The sequence below is a fragment of the Gadus chalcogrammus genome, chromosome 3 (assembly GCF_026213295.1).
Source record: "Gadus chalcogrammus isolate NIFS_2021 chromosome 3, NIFS_Gcha_1.0, whole genome shotgun sequence".
NCBI lineage: Eukaryota > Metazoa > Chordata > Actinopteri > Gadiformes > Gadidae > Gadus > Gadus chalcogrammus.
The window spans coordinates 8131101-8156506 of record NC_079414.1 but is presented as its reverse complement, the minus strand read 5'-3'; the positions used below and the strand labels follow the sequence as shown (position 1 = coordinate 8156506).

The 25406-nt window shown below is 42.4% G+C and overlaps 1 long non-coding RNA gene across 1 annotated transcript in view; it reads right to left on the bottom strand.

Annotated features, from left to right (window-relative positions):
- LOC130379117 (uncharacterized) overlaps nt 1–25406 on the bottom strand; it is a 34785-nt gene that overhangs the window by 6742 nt on the left and 2637 nt on the right. Inside the window, exon 2 of the long non-coding RNA XR_008895094.1 lies at nt 22836–22946. This is a non-coding gene — a long non-coding RNA (uncharacterized LOC130379117). The remainder of the gene's footprint in view (nt 1–22835; nt 22947–25406) is intronic.

Below are 25406 nucleotides of genomic sequence, written 5' to 3'. Positions count from 1 at the left end.
CTTACTCCGGTGATATGTCTGTTATGGTAGAACACATGTGATGCTACAATGCTATGGTACAACACATTTTATACTACCATGCTATGGTACAACACATGTGATGCTATCATGTTATGGTACAACACATGTGATGCTATCATGCAATGGTACAACACATGTGATGTTATCATGTTATGGTAGAACACATGTAATGCTACCATGTTTTGGTAGAACACATGCAATGCTCATGTTTTGGTAGAACACATTTGATGCTATCATGTTTTGGTAGAACACATGTGATGCTATGGTTGAACATATGTGATGTTATGGATAGGACACATGTGATGCTATTGATAGAACACATGTGATGCTATGGTTGAACACATCTGATGCTATGGTAAAACACCTGTGATGCTATGATATAACATGTTATAACATTTTAGCACACAGGTGTTAGTGATGTGTTAGAGCACACATGTTACAGAAGAAAATGGGATAGCATGTTAGAAAAAAACATTGAAAATTGGCCCATGACGTTGTGTATGTTGTGCATTGTTTATGCTGAAGACATGAACAATGTGAGCCACAGAGGGTAGAGAATGTATGGGCATTAGGAAAATGCCCATATAGTCTATTATCTTCCGCCTTCCCTATCTTTGCCTCAATCCGCGCTGCGATTGAGAGCAATTTTTCGTACAACGCAATGTACTGCAGGCTGAGGGTGTCAGCCAGAGTGACGGAGATGTAGTCCGAGCACTGTGGAATACGAATGTACCAATCCGGATCAGCAGCTCTTTCCTGCACTGCACTCACAAAGTACATGCAAGCCCTACAATTATCAACGTCAAGAGGAATTATGAACCTCTCTCTCTCTCTCTACCAATATCCATTTCAAATTAACCTCAAGTTCGAAACTCACCAAACTCAATGTATATAGCAATCATTCATACCATCAAACACAAAATGAGAGCAGTTCATTCACATAAGAGTGCCACAATTTCATATTCTCAACTATTGTAATTTAGAATTGAGATTTAAAAAAATATATTTCCAAGAAATTCAACAATTGATCCATAAATTGCATTACCGGCAGACTCAATGTGACTCAATTGTGACCAGAGTCATTGTCGATTAATAGTACTATATGTTCTTGTTTGGGAAAGAACACATCAATTAATTTTTTTTCAGAAATGTTTTTGTTTAGAGGAGAACATATTGGTTAAGTAACATTTAGGGGGTTCTTGATTAAAAGAACACATGAGTAACGTTACATTCAGGGGGTTCTTGTTTGAAATAATTAATCTCACCACCTGAGTTGACATGACACCTGAGTTATCTTGAATGGTGCTACATTTTAAATACCCCTGATGATAGCGTCTTTCTCTCACATCGCTACTTGTGAGCAATCCCTTTAACATATATATATATATATATATATATATATATATATATATATTGGGCTAATCCAAGCAGGTGAAAGAACTATGAATTGGATATGGCAGACTTGTTAAAAACACATCCCAGCTGATAAATCTTGGGTGAATTTAAAGGCTGTAATGATAAACGAGGCAAGGGGCTGTTGCAGTGATTCAACAACTTAACAGTGATTGAGTATTATCGGTCCGGATAACTGCAGTACTCTCAAATAAATCACAAATCAATCAATCCTAAAGTTTAAACAAAAAAACTATTCACGTTGTAAAGGAATAATACAGGCTAATGCACTCTGACATTGTGGCAAAGACTCTAGCATCAATTTACTATTCATTCCAGGGTTTATTTTCTACCTATGTGTTTGTCGTTATTTGCAGTTTGTTATTTACATTTCATGTCAGGCAACTGGCGATCTGCTCCAATGAGCTGTTTCCCTAGGTAACACAGAATCACTTATGCATCCCCCTCTCAATATCAGGAGGAAACATTCTGCAAAAGTTACATTTATGAACTGAATAAATTAATAAAATGTATTATACCGATAAGTATAACTTGCTTATTAATTGTGACAGCTAGCGAGACATTTGGCAGAATGCCATTATATATATGCCACATGGGCTATCAGAACCTCACTTTTTGTCATTGGCTGTGGTATTAGCCTACAACACTCAATGGAAGTTTTCTGGTGCTGGATTTCAATCCTGTATCCACCACTGTCTGGGAAAAGCCTGAGGTCTCAAACTGAAAGTTCAAAAGTTCAAAAGTTTCAAAGTTGAAGCCAATACCTTGGTGAACATTTCAGTATACAGCTATCGCTGAGGCTAGCAAGTTGATGCTCAAAGAGCAAGAGGGATATCCAATTAGTTGCTGCACCACTGGTCCGGAACTGTATGTTTAAACCTGGATGCATCGGACATAGCTGGGCTCCCCGCTGCCACAACAGACCAAATGGGCCGGGTTAACAGGGCCTACCAGGCCGTTCCCTCTTCAAACGAGCTGCTGGAGATCATGGCCCCGCTCCAAGCTCGCAGAGCCAAAGTGCATTCTGGATTTACGAGGCTGCTGGCTGGGCAAAAATGTCTGCATCCTCTTACTGAATTAATGATTTCTCGCTGAAGGAACATTGCCCAAATTTGATATGCAGTGATTCTGAGTTTAAGGGAATTAAACAAAAATCGGATTTGTATGGTTGATGCTGCAATGATTTGAAGACACATTCTCCTATTAAACCCCATTGTAAATACTGCAACAACGTCTCCGTGTGACATAATAGCATCTTCAGAAATCAAATTTAGCCGCAAGAAAAGTGGAATAGTACACATAACTGGAAAATAGGACTGGGGCTGGATAGTACCAATTGACAAATCAACAATGTTGATCAACTATGTTTTAGCCTGTATTATTAGTCTTAAGATTAATGCAAAATACCCACTGCATTTCAAAATACTAATTAATTGAGAAAACAGAGGTTGTAATACAATCATTATTGAGGGGAGAGGGAGATAATAGAGTTAGGGATAGACACACTAATGCATCACAAATATGAAACAGAAACGGGAAATCTGTGAGGTCATTTCCCCTTCATGATTAGTCTCAGCATAAATGACCAGCCTTCTCATCAGTTCACTGTTCTGCCTGTTATGTTCTCCAGCACTTTTGGGTTCATTCTGCATTTTGATTTGGGGTGTTGGACCTTTGATTGATGCCTGGACTAACACCTGCTCTGCCCCTATGAGCCCTAACCTGATCGGACAGAAGCTCTACTCTGTTAACATGGATGTGTACAACAGATTACCTCCTCATCCTACACCTGTTATTTGTCTGCCCCGTGGACAACTCTCTTTGAATATTGACTCCAGCTCACCGCTTTGATTACGATGTCATGCTCAGCCTCTTGCTTCCATATCTTTCATGTGTTACTATACACTGGACGTTTGTTTTCTACTCGGCCTCAGCGTGGCTGCTTTTGATTCTCTCTGTTCCCTACCCTGACACCATCTCCAAGCGAGTGTGCACCTGGAACCAACAGTGCAAGGGTAAACCTGTAAAGTCTACTGGGTTTCTACAGCCCAGGCCCGTGGTGGGTAGATTGAGACAAAAAATTCCTCATAGCTCCCATGGAAAACACTTTGCATTGTCTCACCTCGTTTCTAATACCATAACCTGGCTTATCCCTGTGTGGCCTTAATTCTTCCAAGCGTCCATGATTACACGGTCAGTACTGATGAAGATTTATCACCCATCTCTTCCTTTCCAAGGCTTGTTTTGGCTCCTCAACATATTTGGCAGAGGATAAAAAAGGTCCGATCCTATAACACTCGGATCAGCACTTGGACAGCTCTGAGGAACGCACACACGCGCACGCACGCACGCACGCACACACACACACACACACACACACACACACACACACACACACACACACACACACACACACACACACACACACACACACACACTCACACAAATTCACACACACAATTGATGCAGATGCCAAGCCTGAAAGTGTGTAATGGAATTAACATGGGTAACAAGCAATAAAATGGGCTGGACTGCCACCTGGTGTAAGGACATTAAATTACAGCACACTAGGAAAGATGACAGTATACAGACGGACATGACAGATAAACAGACAGATAGACCGACAGACAGAGGGCTGGAATTACAGACAAGGTCTGAGAGAGAAAAGGAAAAAGGGCGAGAGAGAAATAGGGAATTCTTTTTCAAAGGCAAATAAAAAGATTAAATGGTTAATGAGCCAACACAGAAGAGACTGAAGCTGAGCAGACCGCTGGTAACACAAGAGATATACATATATATACATATATATATATATATATATATATATATATATATATAGAGAGAGAGAGAGAGAGAGAGAGAGAGAGAGAGAGAGAGCGAGAGCGTGAGAGAGAGTGAGAGAGCGAGAGCAAGAGAGAGAGAGAAAGAGAGAGAGGGAGAGCAACATAGAGGGGAACATAATGAGTTGTTAAATAAGAGAGGATCAGAGAAAATTAAGCAAGCACACTGGCAAAAGAGAGAGCGATAGACAGATATGGAGATAAATAGAGAGAGAGCGCGAGAGGGAAACAGCAGGGTTATCACAAAGCGAAAGAGAAACATGGGAATAGAATCAGATCAAAGCAACCATTCATCATTTGTTTGGTACCTTAGGCCCTCCCCTTGCCCTTCCCTCTCCCTTTCCCCTTCTCTCTTCCTCTTTTTGTTTATCTCTCTTCGAAACAACTCTCCTTCTCAGTCGTCCTTTCATCCCCTGTTTTTCTGTAGCCCTTCTTATCAATGTAATCCATGTGTATCCTCAAACACTCCCAGCCTCCATCAACCCTCTCAGTCATTCTCCTTGTCCCCACCCTGGCTTCTTCTTCTAGCATACCACAAGCCCTTCTTCTCTATGCGCTATTGCATGCTTTTCCTCTCCCTGCCACCCTCTCTTGCTCTCTGCCATTTGCTATTTTTCGCCCGGTTAGTTTTCGAAATTAGTCAGAAATTTGTTGCACATTGAGGCGTCTTTCTGTCTGTTCTTACACACACTGACTCCCACACACACTGATCACATGCACATCCCCCCCCCCGCCGCACCCAACAGACACACACCCCACTTCATCCATTTCCCTCCTTGACATTCGTACTCCTTCATCATTGACTTTAAAGATAATTCCCTCCTTTCTTCCATCCTATCCCTCTACCCAATGCTAACAAGCAGAGATAGGCGGGGCTGCTTATGCATCAACCATTACAGACAAGTTATATGCATGTCTGATATAAAATAACAGGTACATAGGAAAATATAAACAATTACATAGTGATGCTGTATAACAGGTTATGCCCTGGTGGTCAGTTATCAGAATGAGAATCAGAAATACTTCTGATTTTGGGCAACTGATTTTCATGCAAAGAAACGTTAGGAATGCACAATGTCTAGTAGGTCTGATACACAGTATAACAGCTGTAGATGCATTTGCTGGGTAGGCAAGTTTTGACGTGGAAATTAGCAACATTTTTGTTTAGGGTATACTAAACGGGAACAAGTTCCTCCCATTCTAGATGTATAAGAAAAGGAAAATAATAAGACATAGAGAATGAGAATCAAGAAGTATGTAAAAATCTGTGCATTACACTACAATAACCAATGTTAATAAAACAATTGTGCTGTTTGAATATGATTGGAGAGAAATAGGATACATAAATGTGTGGACACATGAATATAGTTTATACTTTCAAAACGTTGCTTTCTTAGACTGGGAATTAAGCTTATATGCCTTTTACATTACAACAGCAATATGCATCTGCTGCTTTGTAAAGCACAGTAGTGATAGAATACAGCATTGTTCACTTCATTTGTGTAGAGCGGGAGAAGATGAGGCAGTTGTTTATAAAATACAGGCTATTATTAGCTGTGTACTTTTCTATGTACAAAACAGCTCCGGCCCTCATCATTAAAGAAAGAAAGTGAATGTACGAGCGGCCTCAGTGTACATACAGGAAGCAGATCCCTTGTTAGTGTTATGAGCTGTGATTATCCTACGATGACCCCCCTTGAAGAGGGGCTACTCGGGTCCGTTCTAACCATTTGTAAAGCCGTGGTATGCAACACGTAGAATGTTTGTTTTGTGTGGCAAGTTGACAGAAAGGCACATTTATCCATATCTTTTTTTTAAGCTGCGGCAGACATTATCAGCCTACCTCTCCGAGTGTGATTACGAGGCTCATGACAACTGGAAGTCTTTAATTGCAGCAGTGATTTCTTGCTTGTTTTTGTATATCATTAAAAAGCAAATCCGCTGCACCCAAAGCCAATTTCACAAACTCCCCATCTGCATTTGGCTTTTTTGGCTTTGCAAGTATAGTGAACACCTTTAAGCACGTTGAATTCCTAGTTCACAATAGGCTGGGGAATTTTTTTTTTTTTTTATTTTTTTTATTTTTTTATTTTTTTTAATGTCTCTCAAGGTTTACTTTTTTCGCTAGTAAGACCCTTGTGCGGCATGAGACACACTGGATTTGAAATAACATGTGAAAAAAGTATTTGCTTTCCAGCTCAATATTAAAGTGATATGTTTTTGGCCATTTATTGCTGGGATCGGAGTCCCTTATTGCTGGAAACCCAACGCTAATCAAAAGTGTCTTCTGACATTTGAGCTGACAAGTAACATGATGTCACTCAGGGGTGACACTGAGAGGCGCTATTGCATTTCAAATATGAAAATTCATCATGATAACTGATGAGTGTCAATTAACCGAAGAAAAACGGTTTTAAACATTTTAAATTTGAAAATATATATATTACAAATAAATGTAATACATTTAATTAGGAGATGGAGTGGCATGATGTAAGATCTGCCAGTCGATCACGCTCAACCTTTCAGGCACCCTGGGGCTATACTCGATTATAATAGATTATTTAATAACCAGGCTGCTACATTTCATTATTGTTAAACGCATCATTCAACTCAAACTAGCTAGCTAATTCCCAATTTACCCTTTGATATAAAGCAACTTATTTAGCAAAGCCCATATGGGCAGGGAGCCCAATATGCTTTAACATCAAGAAGAGAAAGCAGATTGAAGTGAAACTTTAATACGCCAGGGAAAGTCAGTGAAATCTCTGCTTAAGACAAAAATAAACAGTCAATTGGGCAACAGTACCTTCGGTCAATACAGATTGGCGTTTTTATCAATGTTGTTGTAAGGGGGTTGACTTGAGCTACACGGAGATACTATGAGACATTTGCATGAAGTTGGAAGAGGCGGCAACCCCTCTTTCCAGTTTTCCCGCAGGTGGAAGCAGTTGGGCCGCAGACAGCTAACGAGCACAGAGAGAGGCAGGCGCAGGCAGCTGCTATTCTTAGAGTCAGGCTGATAACGACGGCTCACCAGAGGACTGTGGGAATGGAATCGACATATTTCGAGAAGGAAGCGAGAGAGGGAGAGACGGAGAAAAGGAAAGTGATTGAATGAGTTAGTGAGTGAAGGAAGGAGAAGGAGCGAGGAGGAAAGAGAGTGATCTTTATGCATTTTGGAAGGGTGTAAACATTTGGTTTGTTTGTACTATCTATCTAAAACGGAGGCCAAGAGCAAAGTAACACACTGTGTGTCTGATGTGTTTTCACATCGAACATTGACACAGCATTTTTCCACATCTTGATGCATTATGAACCAAGTCCATAGAAAGCCTCCACCACCATCCCACCATCAATAGGACGTTCCAGCACAACGAAAACAACATTGCACAATGCATGTACTAATGTATTGTAAACAACTCTAAAGTGCATGTATTTCCAATCACAGTTTTCTTATGTAGACACAGTGTTTAGGCAATCAGGGATCTGTATCATGAGGGATAAGCACTTGGCAAAAGGGTAACAAAGACATTATTCCTGTCAACTCAGTATGGGATTAGTTACTTCGTAGGACTTGTTTCCTGTTACTATTGTGAGGAGACGTGTGACATATACGTGTTAACATCGGAAGCTCAGTGAGGACTGTGGATGAAAGTGACCCTTTTCATTATTAGAGCAAGTGTGCCAACAGTGCTTTATTTAGCGCTGCAGTGCTGCCCTGACCCCAAAACATGAAAAGTAAGTTATGTAAAATAGCTCTGTTGCTTAGATACAGCGGAACATAACAGTGATTAAGGTGGAAACACAGTAGCCTGACAACAAAATGCATTACTACTGAAGTTACCAACATGAAAAATTCAAGTTTTGTTTAAATAAATATGCAACTTGATACATAATTCCGAGCATATCTGACTTCATATTGCATATATGTCAAGTCATATAGGGACAAAAAACATTGGTGGAATGCTATTTCTTCAAGATTTGATTGGATCATGTCTAAGAGAGAAGTAACATTGGCCAGCAGTGTGTTAGCAAAAAGGGAGAGGAAATAATAGGCTTTAAACATCATTCAGTACTCGAGGAGGTACCATTGAATAGATTTGGATTTCAAATAATGAATAAAGAATGAAGAACACATTGTGTTGAATAGGTAAATAATATGAATTTAGAACTGGGCTGGACCAGGAGAAAAGGCAATTAATTCATTTCAGGGATTTATTGAAATTCAATGCTTGTCCTTCTGAAAGAAAAAAAAAGAACCACTTGAATCAAAACGGTGAAGTTCATGGCCAACTGCTTGTTCACTTCAAATCATCTCACAAAGATAACTATACAATAATTAGAATTATAAAAGAAGGACCTTTGGATATCTGTGTAGGATTTATTACAGCAGATCAGGTAATTAATGACCATGATCCCCCGGGAAACATGTAATGTGTGATGTAATGGTGTGGGGATGCTGCCTAGCAATCCACTGGAATAAGGTGTTAACATATTCGTGTTAAAGGCGTTTTTTAGTTAGTACAAAGTACAAAGTCGGCCATAAAAGTCTCTTGGATCTTGGATTTGTTTAGTATGATAACGAGTTAGAATATTCGTTTGGGAGCAAAAAAGCATTCTCAAGTTGGCTGTTTTTAGCCGATTCTACTAAAACGCTTTAAACTTGGAACGATGGGGGCATTTGTTATGGTAAAAGCTAAATCGCTATTTTAAACCACTTAAAAGGCTAGAAGTAGCCCGACACTTCTTTGGTAGTATAATAAGGGTCTTAACATATAAAACGACGTATTGATAACTTGATAACTGTAAGTGTACAGACTCAATGAGTAGACTCGATAAGTAGCTTGGCGAACACAGAGCTTGCTTGTTGTTGTCACAATCTCTGTGTTTGTCAATCTACCTATTGAGTCTTAAGAACGAAATGGCGTGGACGGGTGAACTACTGATAGTATTGTGTGCATAAAATGTCCTTTTTAATAAATAATCTGTACACTTACAAAGTTGTCAATGCCTTGTTTTATATGTTAAGACCCTTATTATACTACCATAGAAGTGTCGGGCTACTTCTAGCCTTTTAAGTGGTTTAAAATAGCGATTTAGTTTTTACCATAACACATGCCCCTATCGTTCCAAGTTTATAGCGTTTTGATAGAATCGGCTAAAAACAGCCAACTGAAGAATGCGTCTATATGCGCTTTTTTGCTCCAAAACGAACGTTCAAACTCGTTATCATACCAAACATATCCCAAATCCATTTTACACCGGATTTGTCCTTTAAGCATGAAGAGTTTAATATTGATGTAAATCAATCTAGATCTGAATCCAAACAGAAGTCTAAATCGGCCACAAAAATGCCAAAAAGGAAACTGCACAGAATCAGTCTAAACAACTTTGATCGTTTGAGCCAGAGGTTATCATTTCAAGATGGCGGCATGGATGACAACAGGGCAGACTATATGTCAAACAAATACATATACATGGCATATTTGCATCCGGACACAGTGTTGTTCAACAGAGCAGTGCAACAGAACCTGCCAACTCATAAATATTCTGAAAGCCTTCGTTATTAAGAGTAATGAGTGTTGTGGATGGGTTGCAGACATTTAACCACAGGCAAGACATCACTTTGGATCGCCTAAATCAAGAAAGATTAGGTCCAACGGTTGTGCTCAACTCTGAGCTGAGAAGCCGTCAAGGCAACCCAGTCGGACGGAGCTGTGACACTAAGTAATATCAAATAACATTTGAGCACTCTCCTGGTGCTGTGGGCTTCAGGCAAGGCGTGTAGGATACTCTCTGCTCTCTGGCTGCTTCGGGTCTATTCTTGGGGAATTGGGTTTGGAATCAGGAATGCAGATTAAGCTAAATATTATCAATGATCAGCAGATATATACTCAAACTATATGTGTGTTCTATACTGTATGTGTGTGTGTGTGTGTGTGTGTGTGTGTGTGTGTGTGTGTGTGTGTGTGTGTGTGTGTGTGTGTGTGTGTGTGTGTGTGTGTGTGTGTGTGTGTGTGTGTGTGTGTGTGTGTGTGTGTGTGTGTTTGTGTGTGTGTTTGAGTGCATTTGTGTGGTTATCCTGTTTATCAGACCTACTAGACTCTGTGCATTCGTAAGGTGCATGTATTATGGAGAATCATTTTGGAAAATGCGTGCTGAATTAGGATTATCTGCATAATTGTCAAAGACCAAAGATCTCCTCCATTATATCAGGTCGGAAACCAGCCACCATCTTTGTTGCATTAGAGAAAAGCTGTGGCGGTTTCAAACACAACAATGTTACCCCAAAATTTCCGACAATTTCATTATTAATTCATGTGATCTCCAACCTTAACGACAGAATAGGTCCATACCGGCGTACCATACCAATGGATAACACCATTAGTTGATCAAGCAACATTTGAACGTTTTGTCGAATCCCGCCTCTTTGTTAATTTTTTTCACTCCCTGTCGTTGTGTTTCCATGATCGTCCTCACTGACCTTAATTGGTTTCACCTGCCCCCTTCAACATTCCCCTCCTAGTGTATTTAGTCTGTGTGTTTCCCTTCCTCTGTGCCAGTTCTTCTTTGTTCTCTGCATTAAGCGGCCAAGCTTTTTTCAAGTAATATCCATGGTTCCTGCCTGTTGAACCCCGATTACGCCTTTGCCTTCTCTCTGCTGGATGGTTTGCCTGATCAACGTCTGATAACCCATGAGTAGTAAATACAAGACCCTGTTTTGGGGTTTGGCGAGGGCACAAGCTTCCGGTCACTATCCAGAAGTGATTGGGCAGTCGTGAATGTCCAGCTATCATACACCTCAATCTAACTATTTCTGAGGAAGATGTGCCTCTGGATAATTCGCCAATCAAAAGAACGATGTGAATAGCTCACCTTAATGGTAGGTCATTCAGGCATGAATGAGTTACGAGGTATCCACTGTTTTGATATCAAACTTGAATATTTCCTTCCTCTTTTTTTCACAGGAAAAAGCAGACCTCACACTCTTGGATAACCTGTGACTTCAGCATGGACAAGTTCACGTTGTAGGATGTGTTCATGAGTGATGACTTCCCGTCGACACTCTAAATTACCTCAACCCTCCTGCACATGAAGATCATCGTAGCTGCTGTATCCCCTTTTGACAAGGCTGTCCAGACACCATCGACCCTATCAACGTCACAGACACTTTCATTCTAACCAAGAAGCTGAGGTCTCTGAAGTAAACGGGTTAGAACTACCTGGTTGCTCAAAATGCCTGTAGGATGGGTGGGCTACGCTTAATATAAATTATAAAACCTTGCATCATCGTTACAAAAAGGACTCAGTAATTGCTTGAACTGTGCGGGATAATACCAAAGCTATCAGGGATCTTAAGGCTATTCTCCAAGTCCTGCAAACAAATCTTGAAAAAGCCAAGGTGGCCAAGAGACTGCCTGATGAGGTTGTTATCTGATGTGTGTTGATGGTGTGTATGACACTTCTGTCTTTTAAATATATATAACTTCTGAATATATAACTTTTTGAAATGTAACTTTTAGATATATTTTTTGTTGTTAGGTTAGGTCACGGTCATTCGTTGCATCTGTAGTGTAAGGGTGCACTCACCCTAGGCCATCTGGCCGTGGCCGTTGGCCGTTTTCACACCTAACCGTGCTCAACTGGCCCCATTGTTCTCTGGCCAGCCGTTGCCGTCGCAACTTTGGCCTGGCCACGGTAGGCTCTTGTACATACGTCATCACGTCGTAACACGTCATCACCAAGCGTCCGCTGCAGGGACCATAATATAATATTTGTCACGACACTGGGCCATTGTTCGGTGGTGTCCTCGACTTTGCATATGGTCGCGGATTCTCCCAAATACATCGGAATTCTTGTGGGTCTTCTCCAACTGTGCCTGATAGCATCGTCTGCCCAAATGGCTAACAGACACTCGACTTCTCTATGGGACCAACGTGAACCAACAGTTGAACCACTTGACGCCATGTTTACCGTCAAATGGGAAAGAAGGCTCGTCGCCTTTATTATGTCCATGGTCGTCGCATGGACTATACGTCGTCCAGCTCAGGTTGCGTAGCCGTGCGTGTGCGCGTGTTGGCTCATTAGCATCTGTACCGTGGCGGCCCGTACCACAGCAGCACACCTCTCCCAAGTGGCCAAGTTGGCCTGGCCTGGCCAGACTGGCCACACTCACACTGGCAGATTTGAGAATGGTTAGGTGTGAAAACGGCCAAGGCCAAGGCCAGATGGCCTATTGTGAGTGCACCCTAAAATATATATAAAAACATGAGGCCCAGAAAAAGAAAATTCAAGTCTGTAAATGGAAACCCCGAGAGGACACCTCGAAAGATCATCAGTTACATAAAATAACTTGACACACTAGCAGGTGACTACACAATGCAAATACATTGTTTCAAACAACATGCAAGGTGCGTCCATATGAATCGCAATGGCAATGATGGAAAACGTTGCATTAACCAACATACAAAAATCATATGCATTCACGGACTAAAGATTACAAATTCAAATGCCCATTTATCACTAGAAATATTATATCTTATAAAAGCAAGGAGTAAGGAGTTATACTCCACCTAGGGGACCTATTTTGGGCTCCTCGAGACAAGGACGCAGGGTGGTAGTGTTAAATACGGTTTATTGTAAAAGTTGCAGAAAATGACACATGATACTGGTGCACTACTGCCATGCAGGCGGTCTCGTCCTGAGTGTGTGTGGAGATGGCTGGTTTAACCTGTGCCCACTGACTACTCAATGTGCAACAGGTGTGCAGCCTCACTCAGCCCTAAAGTCCAATAAGACTCAGCCCGTTGAGGCTGTTTAACCAGCAATCATCCATACACACACTCCCTCATAGCCAGAACACCAAATTGAGGCTAGAGAATGCTGAGCCGAAGCCAACTCCCCGTAATTTCCCGCAAAGGAATGGTGTTGGGGCTATGTGGGAGTATGTGTGGATGATGGCTGGTATAAGCAGCCTCACTTGGCCACATCTGGGGATGAGTGAGGCTGCTTGGACACTGAACACAATTATCCTAGATGGCGACATGGAACTCCAGGCCACGTATCATAATCCACAAACCCTTACAATGAACCGGTCTGTCAAGGCCACCATCCTGTCTCCTTGTATAAAAGGAGTTCCGGACATCGAAGACGAGGACATCATCGAGGTGGACGACGCCGCCTCCATTGACGACGTCTTTGCGGACTCCGCGTTCTGGCTCTCCCACTCCAGGGCTTCCACCGCCATGGTCGTCCCGAGGGAGAAGCCACGCCGGATGGCCGAATTATTCGGGAGATCATGGGCGAGGCGGCGGCCATAAAGGGCATCGCTATGCCAGCCCCGCCTCCCCCCCTCAAGTCGGATGACATGCAGGGCGGGTGCTTTCGCACCCAGTCTTCCCCCCGGCGTGCTACCCAGTGCCCCCTGTTCCCACCCGTTCAGCATTTCTTCACCGCTGCGGGTGGAGACCCTCCTACACTGAAGGCCCCGGCGAAGGCCTTCTCTGACTTCATTAACATGGAGGGGTGGGCTGATACTCAGGCCTCGCCTGGAGCCTCCCTTGCAGCGCTTCTCTGTCCGGGCGCCGGATGGCGTCCTAACGAGAACCCACGGCCCACCGACCGCCTCCAGAAGCAGATTGTCGGCCTGACGGACAGAGTGTTTGTTTGTGCATCCTAATCTGCGGCGGCGGTCAACAACCTCGCCCTGCTCTCCTCTGCCCTGGTCTCCTTGTCGGCTGGCAGGGAGGCTTATGGCCCAGAAGAAGCCGCAAGATGGCTTGCAGTTTCCCGGTTCTCCAGCGCAATCCTCCAGCTATGCCAGCTGATATGGACCAGGCCATATGGCCTGGTCCACTATGGTTCAGCGGGCCATTTGGCTCTCTCACACTGCGGTGCCGGAGCGAGAGCGGGCCAGCATCATCCAGGGCCCATTAGCTCCAGATTGACTATTTGGGCCCGGGTTCTCCGAGGTGCTCTCGCACCAGCAGTCTGTCCGTGACAATCGTTCCCGGTTCGGGGCAATTCTCATGGGCTCCTCCCACCAGCAGGCCGGGAGGAAGCGGGGTCGAGCCAGGCCTGAGCGTTCCAGGGGGCCGCCTTCTACACCGATGCCACCGCCGCAGCCGCCGCAGCCGCCGCAGCCGCCGCAGCAGCCGCAGCAGCCGCAGCAGCCGCCGCAGCACCAGCGGGGGGGAGCAGCAAAGCGGAGCCAGAAGTACCACAAGCTTGCTCCCAGTTTTTCAGTACCTTTCAATAAAGATTCAAAGACCGTTCCGCCGACCAGCAGTACATACTTCCTAAAGAGCGATATTCCGTAGGCCAACTGCATCCTACGCTTGTTGTGCATTCCTCCAGGCTGCCTCTTTCCCCCCCTCACTCTGGTGGCTGTAGGGGGGCGGCCGGACGGCGTGTTAACATAACCTCTGGTTCACCTGCTTCAAATAAGCGGCGTCCCTTTGAGCATCGTGGGCGGACTGGAGACTCGTTACACGAGCCTGTAGATACGTACGCTTGTACCAGTCTCCTAGTTCCCCACATTATCCCCTCTACCTCCCCCCTACAGTCTGTTAAAGGTGAGAAGACGGGTCTGCGCGCTGTATTACAACGCGGCGATCCTAGCGTGGCGGCTAGACAACTCGTTGCTCGTTCATCGGGCACGAGTGCAGCGGCTAGACGGCTCACTGCCTGTTCAGCGGACACGAGCGCAGCGTCTAGACAGCTCGCTGTTTGTACAGCAACTGACTCTGTGACGTCTACCACGCTCGCTGAGCCCCCTCCCTTTCTTGGGATGCCCCCTTGGTTCACACACTGTGTGGAGGCGGTAGAGGCCGAGGAATACGGGTTATTCCTAGACAGCGTTCCTCAGCTGTCAGCTCACACTCTCTCCGACCGCTATGCGTGTTGGCAAGAGCGGTGCGTTGCTACCGTCGTGGTTGGACACCACGTTGAGATGGGGCCATCCCATACAGTTCAAGCGCCGTCCCTCACCCTTTATGGGTTTGATTGAGACCAGGCTACGGGATCCAGCGGCAAGCACGGCTCTGGCAGCAGAGGTAGCCCGTCTCTTGGAGAAAGGGGCCATCACTACTGTTCCCCCCCATGAGTCACACCAAGGGCTTAACTCCCACTACTTGCTGGTTTCCAAGAAGTCAGGGAGAAGAGACCTGTTCTGGATCTTGGCGTTTTCAACAGATTTGTTGATGTGTGAGAGAGGGCGACTGGTTCACATCCTTGGATCTCAAGGATGCTTACTTCCACGCTAGATTGGGCTATTTTTGGAGGACGTTCAGGCAGTGTTGCCAGATTGGGCAGATTTTCCCGCTCAATTGGGCTTCTTTTAACCACGCACCGGCTCGCTATTCTCTTAAAGACACACACACACACACACACACACACACACACACACACACACACACACACACACCACACACACACACACACACACACACACACACACACACACACACACACACACACACACACACACACACCAGCAGTGCAGGGCATACATTTGACCTTTCAGATTCTTCAGTTCTATTCATTTTACATTTCTGCATTTTTAGCAATGCTTTGCGCTTTTCATTCAGCTGTCACTTTATTTGTTTCCAACCATTTACATTTTCTTAAATGGTGTGCATGTTTACATTGTTTACTCCGTTAGACTTTTGAATTTTTGTTCACTTCATGATTTATGCCATTTAACGTTTCTTTGTCTTAATCGACGTGGCTTTATCAAAAATATTTTCAATCTCACTTTACACTACAGCACTCACCGCATTTTCTGCAGGAAATGCATTTTCTAGTTTAATAACGTAGTTGCTACATTGTATCTCGCTTGCGAAACTATGTCTCAACTTGTTTTTTAAACAAGGTTTATTTTTACGATTTTTTGCGATTTTTACGATTTTTTTCTCCAAATTTCTGCGATAGAAAAAAATACAAGCGCCGTATTGATCTACTATTTGATGAGGCTGTGCTCAGTCAGCAGCAAAGACAACCAACAAGTCAGCAGGCAACCTGCCAGGTTAATGCCCTCCTCCCAGCCAATCAGAATCAAGCATTCTTAGACAAAGCAGAATCAAGGTCCTTGCTACACTAACCAAATGCTCGTATGCTTCCAAAATGAAATCGGTCAATGCGATACGATGATGTGATGTACAAGCCCTATAGGTTAAACACAATTCCCCCGATACATTTCTCCTCCGGCTGAGATTTGTGCAGGCATCCCTTGCCAAGGAGTACACCCAATTATAGCACAACGTGCTATGTGCAACCAATAAGAGGCAGCGATTTTATAAAGTGTTAATGGGGTCTGTCCCTGTGGTCTGAACAGGATGTTGGACTACTAGCCTTAACGTGTGACGGCTGCTCAGTCTGTGAGACCCTCTCACACCCAAACTGACACTGGAACTGAAATCTATCTGAATCAATGTCCCCCCCCCCCCCCTCACACACACACACACACACACACACACACACACACACACACACACACACACACACACACACACACACACACACACAACACACACAATGCCTAAGGCTAGTCACCAATCAAAGCGATTTGTTAAAGCTAGCCCTTTGAAGCCAGCCCTAGACAAGAGTCCGGCGATGCATCGCTGCATTGACAGTGGCACCATGAAATCTGATTGGTCAACCGCTAGATGGTGAGATAGAGAGAGAGTGAGAGAGAGTAAGAGAGAGAGAGAGAGAGAGAGAGAGAGAGAGAGAGAGAGAGAGAGAGAGAGAGAGAGAGAGAGAGAGTGAGAGAGAGTAAGAGAGAGAGAGAGAGAGAGAGCAAGAAATAGCGCAAGTGTGAAAAAGCGAGAACATAAAAGGATGAAGCACGACTTATTCACTCTGCATGCGCTTGCTTTTATGCCCTACAATACTAAGAGGAAATGGTGTGTAATCCCCCTCAATTTTAGGGTGGAAACTGATAAGGACTGCCTGTCATCATTTAATCCTCAACACATGAAGGGTGTGAGAGAAGAAGAGACTGAAAAGGAGCAGAGAGGAGGAGATGAGAGGGGGCGGCGATGGGGGAGGGAGAGTGTGGGGGAGTAAGATTTGCACAGTGGCTGAAGTGCAACAAGAAAATATGAAAACCACAGCGAGTTAGTGCACACAGAGGCAAATAGCAGCTACGCTAAGGGAACGAGCCCGTACCTGTAATGCATAGAACCTTTTATTACCAACAGGCAATATTCCTAGTGGTATTTAAGGAACCTATGATGCAACTAAAGAAAATTAAGGACAAGGTTCCAGACGTAATCCGTCTGGTGTACCACCTTGAATCCACGTTCTCTCAACCATTCCTGCTGTATGAATAGTACTATATTTCAAAGATATAAGACTCAGAGATCATTAGGGTGAATGAGGAGAGTGAGGCCTGTCCAAAACACATCAACATGAAGCACTGCATATCGAATTATTATTATAAGAGGAAATTTACATTTTAGTTTTTGATTTGTGTGAAAGAAATCCTACAGTTACGCTGTATATTAGAATTCAATTGATCTCTTCATAAATGTTCTCAAGAAAAGTAACAACCTTTTAAAAACCTGGCACCTGGTGTTTAAAAGAGAGAGACCACCAGTCACAGGGGGAGACAAGGAGGCATAAAGAACAAAGAGACAGCATGTTTACGGACAAGTCACCAACAGAAAGTTAGAGAATATAAAGGAGCGTGGAAGAGAAGGAATTTTGGTATTTTGAATTAAATAGAAAACTAGTAATGGAACCAAAACTAGGTTCCCTTGGTTGGAGCTTTAACTGTAGGTACTGGAGTTGAACTAGCAAGAATTTATGCAAAGTGAAGTTAAATGACAAGAATCTATATTCAAAGCTACTGGAACTCACACAAACACCCAGAATCATTAAGGTGTTCAGAAAAACTTGATAAATCCAGTTAGAAGACCCAGTTATATAAGACCCCTAAGATATGGCTGAGAGAAAAGAAGAGCAGAGGACCAAAAAAAACGTCCTTAAAATCCTCAAGTGTACACACACCCACTCATACAATGAGAGTGCATGTCAACTTTTAAAGTAGCCAGGCTGCCCACACGTCTGTTGCACACATGACATGGATGGTCCAGGCAGAGGCAATCTGCAAGGCACAGCATGATGAAATTGCCAGGGCCAGCTCTTTACCCCCAGAGGGAATAGAGGGAGAGGGACATGTCCAAACAGAGAGAGCGACTGAGAGTGAGAGAGCAAGAGAAAGAGAGAGAATGAGCGAGAGAGGGTGAGGGAAAGAGCGTGAGTGTGAAGACATTTTTGAAGGAAAAGAGACATCTATTGATTGATGGACTATGGATAGATGGAGAGATGTATGGATTGCGGAGGGATCAATAGTGATATATAGATATATAAATATAGAGCGATAGAGTAAATTATTCATCCATAAAGGGAAATTGAAGTGCTGCCACAGCATTTCACATAGATGATAATAACACACACATTTTACAAAAACACACACAATGAGTGTTGGTAAAAAGGCAGAACATATACTACAAAATAAATATAAACACAAAAACAAATGAAGTTTCATAGATAAAAATTTATAAAACAAGAATATTAACTCTAAGGCGAGATATTGCTGTATATGTGCAAATTTAATCTAAATCTGTGCATTCGCTCTCATGGAGGATTCCCCTCTTCCTGCACAGAGAGGAGGCGTCATAGGTGCTATTGCAGTGGGTAGGAAGTCCTCTTGTTACAGTCCTTACTGCAGCGGAGCTGGCAGAGCCTCCCACTGAAGACACTGTGAACAGTAGCGTAAGGGAGAGGGAGAAATACGGGAACTCTCAGAGAAGAGAGGTAAGCAAAGCTGCTACAGTACAGATGCATAGCAATGAGAAACAAGCTGTCATCAACCAGAAGAGACCGCCATTCGCTACCAAAGCTAAACAAAGGAGACATGGAAGCAAAAGAAAGTGCATGAGACAACCACAATAGATTGTTGCTCTAAAACAAAGAACAAAACAAGAAGATTTGTGTTTGAGACGGATGAAGAGAACGACCTTCACAAAGAGAGCAAGCGGGCGGTCGCGAGGGAATTCTTCAAAGGGAATAGAAAGAGTTACAAATAGTAATGTCTGCATTCTAGAGCTATAACAAAACACACCACTAAAAACACAAACAGTTATCATTCCTCCTGCAGAGAGTGCAATGAAGGGAATAAAAACATTATGCAGAAACCTAATGCGTGTAAACAGAGCCTGCGCTCTGATACCAAAGGTTGTTTAAAGTCGAAGACGTAGGAGTGAAATTGAAGGACAATTCTTTACTCCAGAACTGATCAGATCAAAGTCAAGGGTTTTTAAAGGCAGTTTATTTTAAATTGTGCAGGTTTTTAAATTTGAATGTTTATACGGACCTATTTAGGAGGATGGAATTGTACTGTACAATGTACATGAGCGGTGGGCTTTAACATGTCAGCACTGGAACTAGCTAATTGGACTTTCCAACGTTAATTAGGCCGATTAATTAGGATTTAAGGAACAACCAAGGCTGTGAGCATTTCGCAAGGTAATTTAAGGTCATGGGAAAAGTAAGAGAATAGGACTATATATACAAATGAAGGGAGTTTGTAGGACTCTATCAAAATCCTTTGTGGAGAACAATGCAGTTACTCAGAAACAGCTCCACTCACGCCTCCACCACAGCTTAGCGGCGCTAAAGTGACAAGAGAGTAATTAGCATTGTGCGACATCTTGATCAAACCAGTCAATTATCTATAGGCTGTTAAACTCAGAACAGCAGATCATTTAATTTGCACATTTCCAAAAATAAAAGATCTGTTCGATGAAGGGGACAGATGAAAAGGTATGTCATGATCTTCACAAAGGTGCTGTAGCTATTGTTTGAGTGTCATTTGTTAGAATTGCCACAGCCATCAATCAGCTCTTAGTGAATTAAATGTGCTGTGATAACATCTGTTTCAGGTTGATTGTGCCTGCCTCTGCATGAGCCAATTTAGATTTTGGAACTTCTATATCCATCTTGCCTGACAATCAGATGCATGAATGCAACCCATTGAGAAGCGGTTGTTCAGTTCTCTCTCTCTCCCTCTCCCTCTCCCTCTCTCTCTCTCTCTCTCTCTCTCTCTCTCTCTCTCTCTCTCTCTCTCTCTCTCTCTCTCTCTTTACACGTCCCTAATATTACCTACAGTAGCATCAAGCCAAGAAGTTTAGAGATATTGGCAAATATTGGAAATTAATTAATCCAAACCCAAGAATGAATAACATACTATTACCCTATTTCTAAATTTCTTGAATTGTAATGCACAATACCCACACATTTTTACATTGTAAAGGGAAAAATAAGTTATCCCTAAATTCAACCAACTTAGGGAGATTAATGCAAAAGATTATGAGAATGATGTTATGATATGTTTATTTTTGAGTGAACCAGGGAGGGCATTTCTTCTTCTTCTTTGGGACCAAATAGGCAAACAAGTTTTTTTGGGGGCACCTGTAAGTCTATGTTCGGATTGCTTCAGACAAAAACTCAATTTCAAAGGTTCATTATATAAATATATTTATATAGATCATCAGTACAAATTAATACCGCTGTCGATTGAGGATGTTCTTTAAAAACATTTTTTGGAGTGACATGAATTACTAATTTATTCTTCTTCATTGGGATGGACCAGACTGACAGGTTTTTGTAGGGCAACACAGATGTTTATATTTGCTTCTGCCAAAAAAATCAGTTCCAAAGGATTATATAAATACACTTTGTTTATCAAAATAATCAGGACAAATGAAAACCGCTTTAAAGTTTTTTAGAACATGATGCAATCAATAAAGTAAAAGTCAAAGGACAATATCACTTCCTGGAAACCTATCACTTCCTGTAAACCTACAGGAAGTGATAGAAACACATCATTCATGGGGTCTTAGAATGACTTGGGAGTAAGGTAAACATCTGGTCTTCTGCTATATGATTCAGGGCATAAGACTCTACTCAATTGATAATTTTGGAGGCTATAGACCTACAGGATGTTTTGTAATTAGTAGACGACCTAGGGTTCCTCCTACAGGTGCCAACGTCATAGGATTCCTTTTCGTGAGCTAGAGACCTGGGGGACCTTCTTTGCGATCTTGATGTGAAAGAGGGAGTCAGGGAAATATTTGAAAATCAATTTAGAGTCTGTAGCCCAACAGAAAGTAACTCACAAAGCATCATCTGCCATTAAAACACATTGAAAATAAAAGGTGTTGCAATCATTTAAATTAAATACATTGGAAAGAGGAACTTGGCCATTAGTCCCATTGCCATCTGCGTGCCTTGGGATTGCTCTGTGAAAATCTTGAGTTTCTCTACAAAAACAGGCATCACTCTAACCCTTAGCTCCCGATCCCAGTGGATCACAGACCCAGTTGGTGTGGTCCCTAGTCAGGCCCTAGCCATCTTGAAAGAGCACAAGAGGGAAATGCCCTCAAATATAAGTAGTATCAGAGTATAGGAATAAAACGCGCCACAGCCCAAAAGGGACCTGTGCATTAATTAACATATGCATGTTGGATCAGTGCAGGTTGTAGGTCTTTTGAAGTTAAGGCTTTGAACTTACAACTTACTGTACGGCTAGAGACCCCAAACTGATAATCTTATGTATCCTGGAGGCCCTCCTTCATATAAAACCCAGAAAGGTTTCTAGCTCACTCACAAGTGACCTTGACCCCCTTGAACCCCTAATAGCATCACTTCCTGTAGAGCTATAGCCTCCAAACCGATTATTTGAGTAGAGTTTAATGCCCTGATTCATATAATAGACAGACATCTCTATCTTACTCCCAAGTCATTAATCTGTGCCCTCATGAATAGTGTTTCTACATCCCTTCCTCTAGGTCTACCATGCTATACAGGTCTTTTGAAGATCTTTTTGTCCCCCTCTTATTTATTGATGCATTCACCCTTCAAAACCTTTGAAGTACATATGAAGTTTATATTCAAGGAACCTTTGAATGGATTTTTTTCTGGGAGAAGCAAAGCGATCATTACCTCCCGGCTTGCTCCACAAAAACATATGATCCATTGGTCATTCAAAAATGAAATAACACCATCAGACAAAGGTATTTATCTTTCATGAGTAACGTGTTAAACAAAATGTATTCATAAAATTAACCTTTGGAATGGATTTTTTGGCGGAAGCAAAGAGAAAATAAACTTCTGAGTTGCCACACAAAAATACGACGGCCTAGTCTGTTCCGAAGAAGGATATTATGTAAAACAATTTAAATGTTTGTGATTCTTTGACAGAATCATCAGTTACATAAAGTAACACTTAAAACTACTCAAATCAAGTACACAACTTAAATAAATAAGTTTCGGGGGGGAGCCGCTTCCATAACAATAACCATGACAACGGCAGAAAACAATACATTTACTAAAAATCGTAACATCATATACACCCAGTGAATGAATTTTAAAGGTTGTTTGCATCTTATGACGACGTGATATTTCTATTAAACTGGTAATGTTCAACGCAGATGAAGCTGATTGATCCATGGGCTGGATCCTGGCAGTTGAAACAACATAAAAGCAGCTCACCTCCACGCAGAGGAAGCAGGGGACGATGTAGGTGCTGGTCTTTTGCAAGTCTCTCTCTGAGGGCTGGCTCCTCAGAGCACGTCCCTGTCCCGTCTGACGATTCTCAGCCATCTGCAGAATCAGTTTAACACATATGTCACACATAGATGTCTGTTATGGCTTCCCCAGAAGTCGTGAATGTAAGTGTGTACACTGTAAGTGTAGAATATATTTGTTCCATTTTATTTCAAGGGGCTTCACATGCCCACACTGGCCCAGTTCTTGCTATATGCAGACTTTGCAGTTGCATAGCTCCCCGAATCCACCAGGGGGCTTCAAAGTTGCAATTTTAACTGTTTATGTATTAATATATATATATATATATATATATATATATATACATATATATATATATAAACCAGTCCTTTTTTAAATGGCCGATCTGATAACAGGCTTGTTAAAAAGGTCAAATGTACATGCAAGGCTTCCCCTGTAATTATTCAACCGAAAGGCTTGGCTTACGACCCATGCCAATTTTGTTCTACTTTTCTTTAAGCGAGTGTTACAATGAGCAGTTTAACACATGAAAAACGCCACCCACTGCAACGTTATACTGTAAGTATAACAGACATAGCCATCAAAATCAACCGCTGCCCAGACAGAGCTCCAAACACCCACACAAACCTTGCTGCTTGGGTCCCTTCATCATGTCATCAAAGGGTCTTGGAAAAGGTGGTCTTATTTAAGAGAAAACGCCAATTGATGCCAGTGTCATTACTTATGTTTATTCTGTGGAATGGCATAATTTCGTTAACATTCATTGTGTGTAATGGCCTAATTTATTGTATTTTTAAAAGGTATATTGTATATGATTACCTTTATTTATATTCTTTAAGGGAGATGTTATAAAGCAGATTCAGTAACTCCTCGTTTTCAGGAGTTTGTTGTTGTAGGGGAGCCCCACATCACAAAGTTGTTAATAAATATCTAGCGGTCATAATTTGCATTCCTGCATACAATTGCATCGGGGTGCATCATTATCATGGATCATGATGGCTGAAGATTAATATCAACATGGATCATGATGCACCCCCATATCATTTGAAATAACGGTTGGCTGTATATGGCCCCCAGTAAGTGTTCCTCCACCCACGGCAACAACCATGTGTCCCTCCACAGACTATGCAACTCTTTACCTCACGTCTTCCCGCTAGCTTCAATTTGTGATCATGGACAAGGGGCGGTTGATATAGAGGTAGAGAAATACGGCGAGTTGTACGACCCCAGACATTGTTTAATCATAGACAATTTTTAAGAAGGACAGCATTTTGAGGACAATAAGTGCTGTGATTGGAACTTCAGGTGAGTTCAGTTGAAGTTTGCCAATGAAAACATTAACATCTCAACAACACAAAAAAATATAACCACGATAACAATAGTGTGGCTTGTTTTGCCAACACACTCCAATGTATCACAAAGTTGCCGTGGGTCATACCACACCCCCCTCCTTCCTAGAAGTCTCAGCCCAAAACACATTTTTACATTTTTAATTTAACATAGTGTTTGAATTCCAGCTGAAACAACAATTATACTTGGTCTTTAAAATAATAGATTTGGTCTGCTAAACTGACCTGATTGAGTGGCACTGCATATAGGCATGGAGGAACCAAACAAGTTTCTATACTATAGTGCCCCATCCATCCATCCATCCATCCATCCATCCATCCATCCATCCATCCATCCATCTATCTAGATAGATATATACTTTATTAATCCCGGGGGAAATTCAAGATACGTGCTATCTATACTTCTGTCTGACTCCATATCTATATTGATCGTTCTGGGCCTGTGAAGCCTTGCAAGTATGTCATTGTGATAAGGGGCTTTGGGGTTGACTATTTATGTATGGTCGGAAAAGGAACAGGGAGTGCATACGCCTGCCGCCTTCCATCTGCAGTGAATAGGTCAAATCCATCTGGAAAAGGTCTGCAACAAATTCAGCTACAAATTAAATATAGGGCTTGTGCATCAGAATGAATCTTAGGATTTTCTGTTGCTATTTCAAACCCAACAATGTCTCCCAATAAATATATTCATTGCTAAACAATGACTAAAATATCATACCACTAACAATATACTGTAACTAACGTTAATATATATTCTTGCTGTCTTATTTGGGTGGAAGAAGTGGCTGACTATATCCTCAACTACATATCCATATACACACACACACACACACACACACACACACACACACACACACACACACACACACACACACACACACACACACACACACACACACACACCACACACACACACACATACACACACACACACACACACAGGTGCCAGTAAACAATAAAAAAAAACTCTGGGGAAGGAAAAGGTGCAGGAAGGAAACAGAGTGAGCGGTAACAACACACGGCCAGATATGATCAAAAAACCCAAAAGCTGTGGCACAGGGAGATGAGAGAGACTGAAAGCCATGAGGCAGCCATTTTGGAGATCCGTCAGAGGCTTGAGTCGGGAACGGAGAGCCTGTCTCTGCTCAGCAATGGGACTGAGTGAACGGCAACCACCAGCACCAGT